Consider the following 9838-nt stretch of genomic DNA (forward strand, 5'->3'; position numbering starts at 1 on the left):
GAGCACTTGCTTCTGGAAGTTTCCCCCGGTGTGTTTGACAGGGTAGAGGCCTCCTCTACCCCTGCCTCGAAGAAGAACCTCCTCGTTTCCAGGTCCTTGATGAGAAAAAAATGAGGGTGAATCTCAACGATAGTATCATTATCAAGAGCGAGTTTACTTGCGGAAATCAAATCTTTAGTTGCCTCTGGAACATGAAGAACATTGTTTAGATGGAGATCACGATCCGGGGTAGAAATAGTTGTATGACCAATATGATCAATAGACACACCTTGCACTATGGATTTGTTCGTTGCCAGTGTACCTCCCCCGGACGGTTAGCTTCTCGAGTTCGCATGTAATACGATCCGTTGCACCACTGTCCATGTACCAGTTGGTGTCAACCCCATACTGAGGAGCAACCATGTTTGTCGAGCGCTCCTCACCCCCTTGATAGGAGGAGTCGTAGCGTTTCTAGCACTTCCATGCAGGGTGGTCGGGTTTGCTACAGATGTGGCACGTCGGCCTGGCAGAGGGATTGTTGTTGGAGTTCGCGCTGCCGCCGCCGCCACTGTCGTGTCCTCCCATGTTGCTACGACCGCGACCACGATCGCTGCCACAACCACGGTCACCACCGCCATGACCGCGGCCACGGTCTCCATTGCCGCCGTCGTTCCCACGGCTACGTCCACGCGCCGCCGCAATTGCAGACGACTAAGATGACCCGCCGTGAAGGTTCAGGCGAGTCTCAAAGCTCAGGAGCTGTGAGTACAACTCTGGGATCTTGACAGGTTCAACCCGGGAGCACATGGCCGACACCACCAGATCGAATTCCTCATCGTGTCCGGCAAGGATGTGAGAGATCACCTCCTCTTCATCCATGCTTTTTCCTGAAGCAATTAGTTCATCACAAAGAGTGCGGATCTTACCAACATACTCGGAGATGGTGGAGTTGCCCTTCTAAAGATTGGCGAGAGCAATTCTGATGTTGACGGGTTGTGCGCGAGTCTGCGATTGGAGCATCCCTTGCACGGTGTTCCATAGCTCCGCTGAGGTGTGGCAAGTTTCCACTTAGACGGCCATCTCGCGCGGCAGCGTGGTCAGCGGGAAAGAGAAGGCATGTTGATCCCACGCATACCACACACCAAACTCTGGGTTTGGGGCCTGGGTCTTGGTTTTGCCGTTGTCGGCGGTGACCTCAATGGTCATGGGTGGAACCGCCTGATCGACATCGAGGAAGTTCGTCATCTGTGCTCCCCTGATGGCGGAGAGGACAGTGGCGCGCCATAGAGCTTCGTTCCCTCTCGTGAGCTTCTCTATTGCATTGTGCGCAAACGGAGATGAGGGGAAGGAATTTGTGGATGAACTCGCCATGGATGAATTTGAGGTAGGCTCTAATTACCATGAAAGAAAATAGTTAAGCATATGCCTCCTGGCAGGGACGCGTGCGTGTTATATAGCCAACAAGATTTAAATCATAGGCAGGAGGTTATCTAGTCTTGACTCCGACTCCAAGCTATGCAAGATAAGGATCATATCTAACTAACATCCTGTCTGGTTACAACTAACACACGTGATTAGATTAGCATGACAACTATCACGTTACAGAAGCCTATCGTTTGACATACCGTACTCGCTCACTTTGGCTTACCAGGGCTGAGGTCACAATGCCTTATTTTGGACGGAGACTAATAATATTGGATGATGTCCCGTGTGTGTTATCAGGGCTGAGGTCACTCGAGCAAAATGGAAAGTGTTGGAATAGGCCTTCCAGCCTTACTTCCAAGCGCCAGCCGACAGTCTCCAGAAATTCGGGGCCCCTATGTGATATCCAAAATGAGGCTCATATATTTGCAAAAAATTGTATACGTAATATAATATGACATATGTTTACTTAATTATATAGCCTTGAATATGTGTTATTTCATACTACAAGAACTGGAAATATTTCATGTAGTAATGCTAAATAGTATACGTAGTATTACTGAAACAGGAAACTTTTGATTTACGAATCTCTCCCTAATAATAACGCGCGGAGCGCTTCTGTTGTCTGTCACGGTAATTTTGTAAAAACAGCCTTCGCTTTTCCAGTTTTCAACCCGCACTCCGTTTTCGAGTCAAAAAACGAATCGTTTTTTGTATTTTTCAGAAACCCCCCTGATGTTTTAGGTAATCAACACGTAGTCTGGATTTAAGTTAAAAAACGAATCTTTTTTTTGTATTTTTTTGAAAATCCTCTGATGTTTCAGGTAACCAACCCGCCCTCCGTTTTTTAACAAAAAACCCCTAACTTTTCAGTTAATCAATCCACATTTTATCTAAAACAAAATTATCCATATCTTTTAAACCGTAACTCCGATTTTAACATGTTATATATGAAATTTGATTAAAAAATGTATAGAATCTAAATAGGATGTTATTTTTAGTTGTCGAATACTTCTTAAATATTATTTTTTGTGCAAACTTAATCTGTAATGCACGGTCCTTTTTTTTCTCTCTTTCCAGCGACGATAGGAATTACAATAAACATTCATTAAATTAAAACCAAATTGAGAGGAAAGAAAACATCGTTAACAATACATGCACACCTTTAAAAAACCTCGTGGGGAGAAACGACATATTTCTCATCTTATTCCGAGTGACTGTATATTCAAACGCGTTTTCATTGTGTGAGCACTAAAGCCATCGTTGGCAACACAAATGTGATGTCATGTGAAAATATATTGCGTACAGAGCGTGTGTTATTTTCTCTTCCGTTGCAACGCACGAGCTCTTTTGCTAGTACTAAAACAGTAAACTGACACGCATGTCTACCAAAAAGTATCGTCCGTCTTGTATTTCTATAGAAAAATCGTTATCCATTGAGTCTATTCTCACAAAATAAAATTATAATAGTGTGATAATCCTATTAATTTTGATTAAAACGGAGTACATGCCTAATCGAGTAGCATTGTTGTAATGATTGCATTCGCTATGACAGGAAATCATCAAAAAGAATCAGAGAAAGAACGATTGTATCAGAAAATCATCAAAACAACCCTGACTTAAATAGTTTTTCGTTCATCTATTTCGTTTCCATGCTTATTACGGCTTACCTTGAAATATATTCTAGTCCGAGGCTGCTGCGGTAGAAAAACAAGCTATGACGACCGGACGCACAGCGTACTCGCTGCGGGCGACTGCATGTATCCCTCGTCGAAGCAAGTAGGTGGCGCCTCTCTAGTCTCTATTATAGTTATCGATCGTGAAGTTGTTATTTTTTCGGCGAGAGAGGGATCGCCCGTGAAGTCGTCGACATGACATACAAGAACGCTTGACTGTAGCAAGAAAGCCCAGTAACTAACTAGCCTGCCTTCTTTTCCTACCTGATCTTTTACAAACAGGGCCGTAAGGGGCGTGGAGAAATTGGTACTAGGCCACCTGGGTCGTGTTGGCTGTGTATTAGTATAACGAGGCCTCTCCGTAACGTGCTTTCCGCTTCTTGCGCATACGACTGCAGTTTCCTTCCGATAAAATCGAGGGGACTAGCAGAAAAAGCAAGCCAACCAGCGCATGAACCGAACGTTTAATGGTTTTTCCTTCCATCGGGGGCATTAACGATTTGGGGGCCCTGTGCGATCGCACCGCTCGGGAACCCTTGTCGACGGGCCTAGACGGTCTCTCGCTCGAGCATCGAAGCCGAATATCATTATTTGGCGAATGATGTGGCCGAATGCTGCTGGACTAGTCGACTCCTTCACGAGCTCCACTCCGGTGTCGACAAAGTGACGGTGGTCTACTGTGACAATGTGTCTTCAGTGTATACACGTCTCAGAATCCGGTTCATCATCAACGGGTGGAACACATATAGCTCGAGATATCTTAAAATAGGCTTTCGTCCCACTTTATAGATAAAGTCACACCCGAAAAGGTCGTCCTTCGCTAATTTTGCGTCATGCATGTACCCACAAGTCAGCAGTTCGTCGACATTATGACCAAAGGGCTACCTTCAGCAACATTCGCAAAGTTTCGCTCCGGTCTCCACGTCACCGATGGCGCCGCTGCCACTGCAGGGGTGTGTTGGAATACGCCTTCCAGCCCTACTTCCACGCCACCATCCCATGCAGTCCGGTGTCCAACAACCCATGATCGCATGCAGCTTGCGTTGTACTCTCTCCGTTCTTAAATATAGTACATTTTAAAGATTTTACTATGAACTACATACGAATGTATATAGATATATTCATTATTTTTGTTTTGTATGTAGTCTATAATGAAATCTTTAAAATGTATTATATTTAGGAACGGAGGGAGTAAGAGTTAGCTTAGGAGTCAGGTCCGGTTGTTGGTTAGACGTGGCTAGCTAGATGATGCTGTGTATGTACTTTGTATAAATGTTGCCAGTGTGAATGAAGCAAGCACTCGTTCAACCCAAACCCTGTGTCTCTCTTCTATAGAAAGGATGAAATTTAATGAAATAATAACTTATAACAAACATACTGTACATGAATTACTGCTGTGACAACATTGCATGAATAGAGTTATGCAAAAAAAAATGTAGCTTATGGCTTGCATCTATTATTTGCTTATGTGACATGGAGCGTGTGGCTACAAATGTAGATAGTGCGTCGCAGCTGTTCTGAAATACTCCCTCCGTTCCTTAATATAAGTCTTTTTAAAAATTTCACTAACAGATTACATACGGATGTATATAAATATATTTTAAAGTGTAGGTTCATTCATTTTGCTCTCTATGTGATCTCTAGTGAAATTTCTAGAAAGACTTATATTTAGAAACGGAGGGAGTACAAGACTAGTTTTCTGCATGCATGTCATTACGAAAACATACGAGGTCAAGGTGCATATGGTGGTTTATTAATAATAATTATACACTAGCACCATCCATAATTGGCGCATTTGCGTGAGGGAACAAGCAGTGTCACCTGGCCTCCATAGGCGAATCTTCTGCACTCCCACCCTTTCGATTTTCGGTAACTACTACTTCCTTCATTCCATATAAATTGCAGGTGAAATGGATGTGTCTAAACGTTTCTCAATGCTAGATAGATTCATTTGAGAGACAAGTAATATGTGATAGTGTGAGAAAGAATTTCCAAAAGAAACTTATGGTCTTGTGCGCAACTCAAAATCATGGGGTTTCAGCCGTTTGCTGGTTTCATGTATTGTTGCTATATGTGGCAATAATGCGCGTAAATGCAACTCTGTCACCAACATAGATCTTGTACTGGAAAAACTAGATCACGGTAAAGATGGCGGTGCGGCTGTACAAGATCGTCGATGAGGCACTTCAATATTCAGGCCTGACCTTTGGCATCTCCATGTAGAAGGGAAGGCATGTTGCGCAGAGGTTGGGGGAGCGAGTTGTTGCTATGATGCATGAATATTTGGTATTTGACAATCTGAAAGGAAAGAAGGTCTTATGATTAAAGAAACTCACAGGTGAGATATATTTTAAGGTCATTAGTTTTTTACCCTACGAAAGTGACATGTATTAAAATAATAAAATTTACTTGCCTAATATAGTGACGAAATGGAAGTTAGTAGTTGCATGAGTCACAAAAATCGTATGTCACCCCTCCAGATTTTTGTATTTCAGATTTGGTAATATTTATGTAGATGAGATTTAACTATGTCTCGTCAAAGTTTCCATCACACAAACTAATTTGCTAAAAAAATTCGTGCAAACGCTTGATCAGGCGTCGCTGATCGTTGTATCGGGCATCGTTATGTCCCCTTTTGAGTCGCGCGTATGTCCTTTTTTACCTTTTTTTTCTAGGATCTCCTTTATTTTAGGATCGTCCGCCTCTGGTTTTTGTGACACGTGCTAGAGGTTGTTTTTCACTTATGTTGTTTTCTGGGCTGCGTTTTAGAATTGCAAGAGTCAAGCCATAAAAGAGGGTTGTTGTTGCTGCCCGCTTTTCCTTCTAACAACCATTTGACGCTCTCCTTCTCCTCAGTCATCATTCCCCTTCGCCTTCCAGTAGAGGACGATGTGAACATGAACAGGGAGTCGACAATGATTAACTCTTGTCGACACAACAAAGCGATGGCAGGCCATGGTGATGCAATGAGTGTGCTAGGATCGATCTGGTCCGCGTATGTTCTTTTTTTCATATCCAGAATTGTGATTTTGACGCATAGCCCTAACACTACTATGTTTTTTGTTAGAGCATAGAAGGGAAGGCCCCTCGCGCAGAGGGAGGGGGCATGAGTTGTTGCTATGATGCATGGATTTTGGTATTTGACAATCTGAAAGAAAACAAGGTCTTATGATTAAACAAACTCACAAGTGAGATAAGTTTTAAGGCCATTAGTTTCCTACCCTATGAAAGTGACATGTATTAAAATGATAAAATTTACTTGCCTAATATAGTGACAAAATTGAAGTTTGTAGTTGCATGAGTCAAAAAAATGGTATGTCTTCCAGATTTTTGTTTTTCAGATTTGATATTTCTCATCTAGATGAGATTTAACTACGTCATGTCTAAGTTTCCACCACACAAACTAATTTGCCAAAAACAATCGTGCAAACGTTGTGCGTCTGGTTGCTTTGTCGGGCATCGTTTTGTCCCCTTTTGCGTTGTGCGTCTGCTATCCTCAATTTGGCACGAGGGCCTCGTCAGGGATAGAAACGCATCTCGTCGTGTCGCAAGAATGGATATCGTTACAAGTACATGTACTGAAAAGAAGAGATATATAAAGAGTTGGCTTACACTCGCCACAAGCTACATCAGAGTCACATCAGTACATTACATAATCATCAAGAGTAAGAGCAGGGTCCGACTACGGACGAAAACAAACGACAAAGGAAGAACGACGTCCATCCTTGCTATCCCAGGCTGCCAGCCTGGAACCCATCCTAGATCGATGAAGAAGAAGAAGAAGAAGCAACTCCAAATGAACAATCAACGCGCTCGCGTCAAGTAACCTTTACCTGTACCTGCAACTCGTGTTGTAGTAATCTGTGAGCCACAGGGGACTGAGCAACATCATTTCCAAAGGTATCAAGACTAGCAAAGCTTAATGGGTGAGGTATGGTTAAGTGGTGAGGTTGCAGCAACGACTAAGCATATATTTGGTGGCTAACTTACGATACCAGAAATAAGAGGGGGAAGATCTACGCATAGCGGACGTGAACTATAGATGATCAAATGAATGATCCTGAACACCTACCTACGTCCGACATAACCCCACCGTGTCCTCGATCGGAGAAGGAACTCACGAAAGAGACGGTCACGGTTACGCACACAGTTGACAAGTTTTAATTAAGTTAACTTCAAGTTATCTAGAACCAGTGTTAAACAAAGTTTCCACGTTGCCACATAACCGCGGGCACGGCTTTCCGAAAAGATTTAACCCTGCAGGGGTGCTCCAACTAGTCCATCACAAACTACCACAAGCCGCATAGAAATCCTCAATCACGAAGCTCGCGATCTCGTCGGATTCCCTAGTGGAAAACCTCAACTCTGAGATTACCCAAAGCATCACCGGAATCCCGATGCACAAGATATCTCGTCAAAGGTAAAACTAATCCAGCAAGGCCGCCCGACGTGTCGACGATCCCGATAGGAGCCGCGTATCTCGTTCTCAGGACACGGCGGATGAGTCACACTAGGAGAACCAAACCTCGGGTTGCCCCGCGGTGGCCCCGTAGTCTGCCAATTTGGACCAACACTCATGAGGAGCACTGGCCCGGGGGTTGATTAAATTATCCTCGGGGTCCGGAAAGTCCCTATGCAATTTTATTAGGTGATTAGGCAAATGTAGTACCAAAGTTGGGCCTTGCCAGACCAGTCTTATTCTAAAACGAATTATCAAGGGGGTCCCCATAACAACCCCGATCGTGTTAGGAGCGCTCGATTATGGAACATAACACCGGTAGCCGAAACTAAGGGGGCAAAGGTGGAACAAAACACCAGGCTAGAAAGGCCGAGCCTTCCACCTTTTACCAAGTATATAGGTCCATTAAATTAAATCGCATTAATATGGTGATATAACAAGGAACCCATGCTTTCGCATGGAAGCATCTGCACCTGCAACTAGCAACTCTACAACATGGTTAAGCAAGCAGTAACATATCCAATCAGCGGTTTGCTAGGTTGAACAGGTTGAAGGTTAACATGGCATCGTTGAGAGGCTGATATTTAACATGTGGTAGGCAACGAGACATAAAACTGGCATGGCAATGATAGTAATGGTATCTCGGGAAATGATCATCTTGCCTAAGATCCCGCTTGGAAGAAGAATGCCTCCGTGAAGCAGACGAACCGACGTAGTCGAACGGGTCCTCACAATCCGGCACGCTGCGGAACTCTATCAAGACGAAGTAAACCGGAAACACAAATCAACACACGGAATTCACCACACGATGCACAACACCAATGATGCATGAGCAGCTGAATACATGCAAGTCACGACATGGCAAATCACTCAAACAAACACTACACATTAAGTGAAGTACAATATGCAACGAGTTGCATATTGACGAAACTCCATGTTACTTATTTAGTTCTATCCCGATTAGTTACACGGCAATATTAAATGTGGTTAAACATGGCAAGAGGTGAAGCGTAATTAATCTACCTATCTAGGCATTTTAACTGAGGTCGAAAATGGCTTATAGCACCTCCGAAATGACCTCACAAGTTAATTTACAATTCTGTCCTGATCTGAATTAACACCTTTAATTAGTTGTTAAACAGCAAAACAAATAGGTTCACGTGACTCTACGCGTTAAGACAAGCAATCTACACATAAAGAACATCTCCAACGGAGCTACGGATCAAAAGATACAAGCACCGCAAGATGTGATGGCATGAATGCAAAATGTGTGCAACGGCTGCCACGAGCACTTCAAAACATACAACCAGCAAGATAAAATGAAACCACACGAGATTCTAAGCTAGATTCATGTAGGACACGATCAAATCGGAGCTACGGTCCAATAACTACGAGCAAAACAAGAAATGACTACAATCTGCCAAAATCAGCCACATAGCATTTACTACGCCCCACAACTACGGCTACACAACTCCGATATGGACAAGCAAGGCCTGGCACGGAAGAGGGCAAGAAGCACTACTACGAACACCTAACAACAACTAGCATGGCAGCAAGGAACATTAGGGAAAGAAGTCACAAAATGGCTTCCCACACACTATTTCGGACTTAGTGAAAATAACACCCCATGCAAGTGCAGTTTTCGATCTAAAGCAACTTTGACAGCAGCAAAACATATAGCTACAGGACTTCAAACGACATGAAACTTAACAGCATGCTAGAGAAACACAAGGGCTACAACTAACTCCATTGGACCAACCTCAAAAGAGCTACAGATCACAAGATGCTAGCAAGACAAGACAGTAACAAAATAATAACAGATTCCAGACTTAGAAATATTTCAGCTACTCTAAAACAACACTATTTCTAGCAACTTGAGAGCAAGCAAACAACACCTAAACATGCATTTCTATTGCAACCAAAAATACCAGGGGCTAAACAAAACATCCAAGATCAACTCTCTAGTTGACAACTCCGTCAAACGACGCACGGAATAAATCCTACGAAAATGACAAGAGGGCAACATGGCAAAATATCGCACGAACTAACTTGATCAAAAGCTAAAACTAATTGCACAGAAAAATTTTCTACCCCGGAAACATATAAAATATGTGGGGTTTGCAACACCAAATAAAGCCACACATTAATGCGGGGAAATAACCTATATACGGGAAAATAAACTAGAGGCAATTCCCTACACGCGAAAATACAAATGACTGCTCTAAAATGCATGGAAAAATGGTCCCTAAAACATGGGCATTTCTAAAACGGCATTCAGACAATACGGTCTAGCGCGAAAAAT

General features: G+C 43.2%; 1 non-coding gene across 1 annotated transcript; it reads right to left on the bottom strand.

Annotated features, from left to right (window-relative positions):
• Positions 1-722: 722 nt before the first annotated feature.
• Positions 723-861, bottom strand: LOC123400554. The gene has a single exon (XR_006610787.1). It is a non-coding gene; the product is annotated as a small nucleolar RNA Z247 (small nucleolar RNA).
• Positions 862-9838: the final 8977 nt, after the last annotated feature.

The sequence above is a fragment of the Hordeum vulgare genome, chromosome 5H, assembly GCF_904849725.1.
Source record: "Hordeum vulgare subsp. vulgare chromosome 5H, MorexV3_pseudomolecules_assembly, whole genome shotgun sequence".
NCBI classification, from domain to species: Eukaryota; Viridiplantae; Streptophyta; class Magnoliopsida; order Poales; family Poaceae; genus Hordeum; species Hordeum vulgare.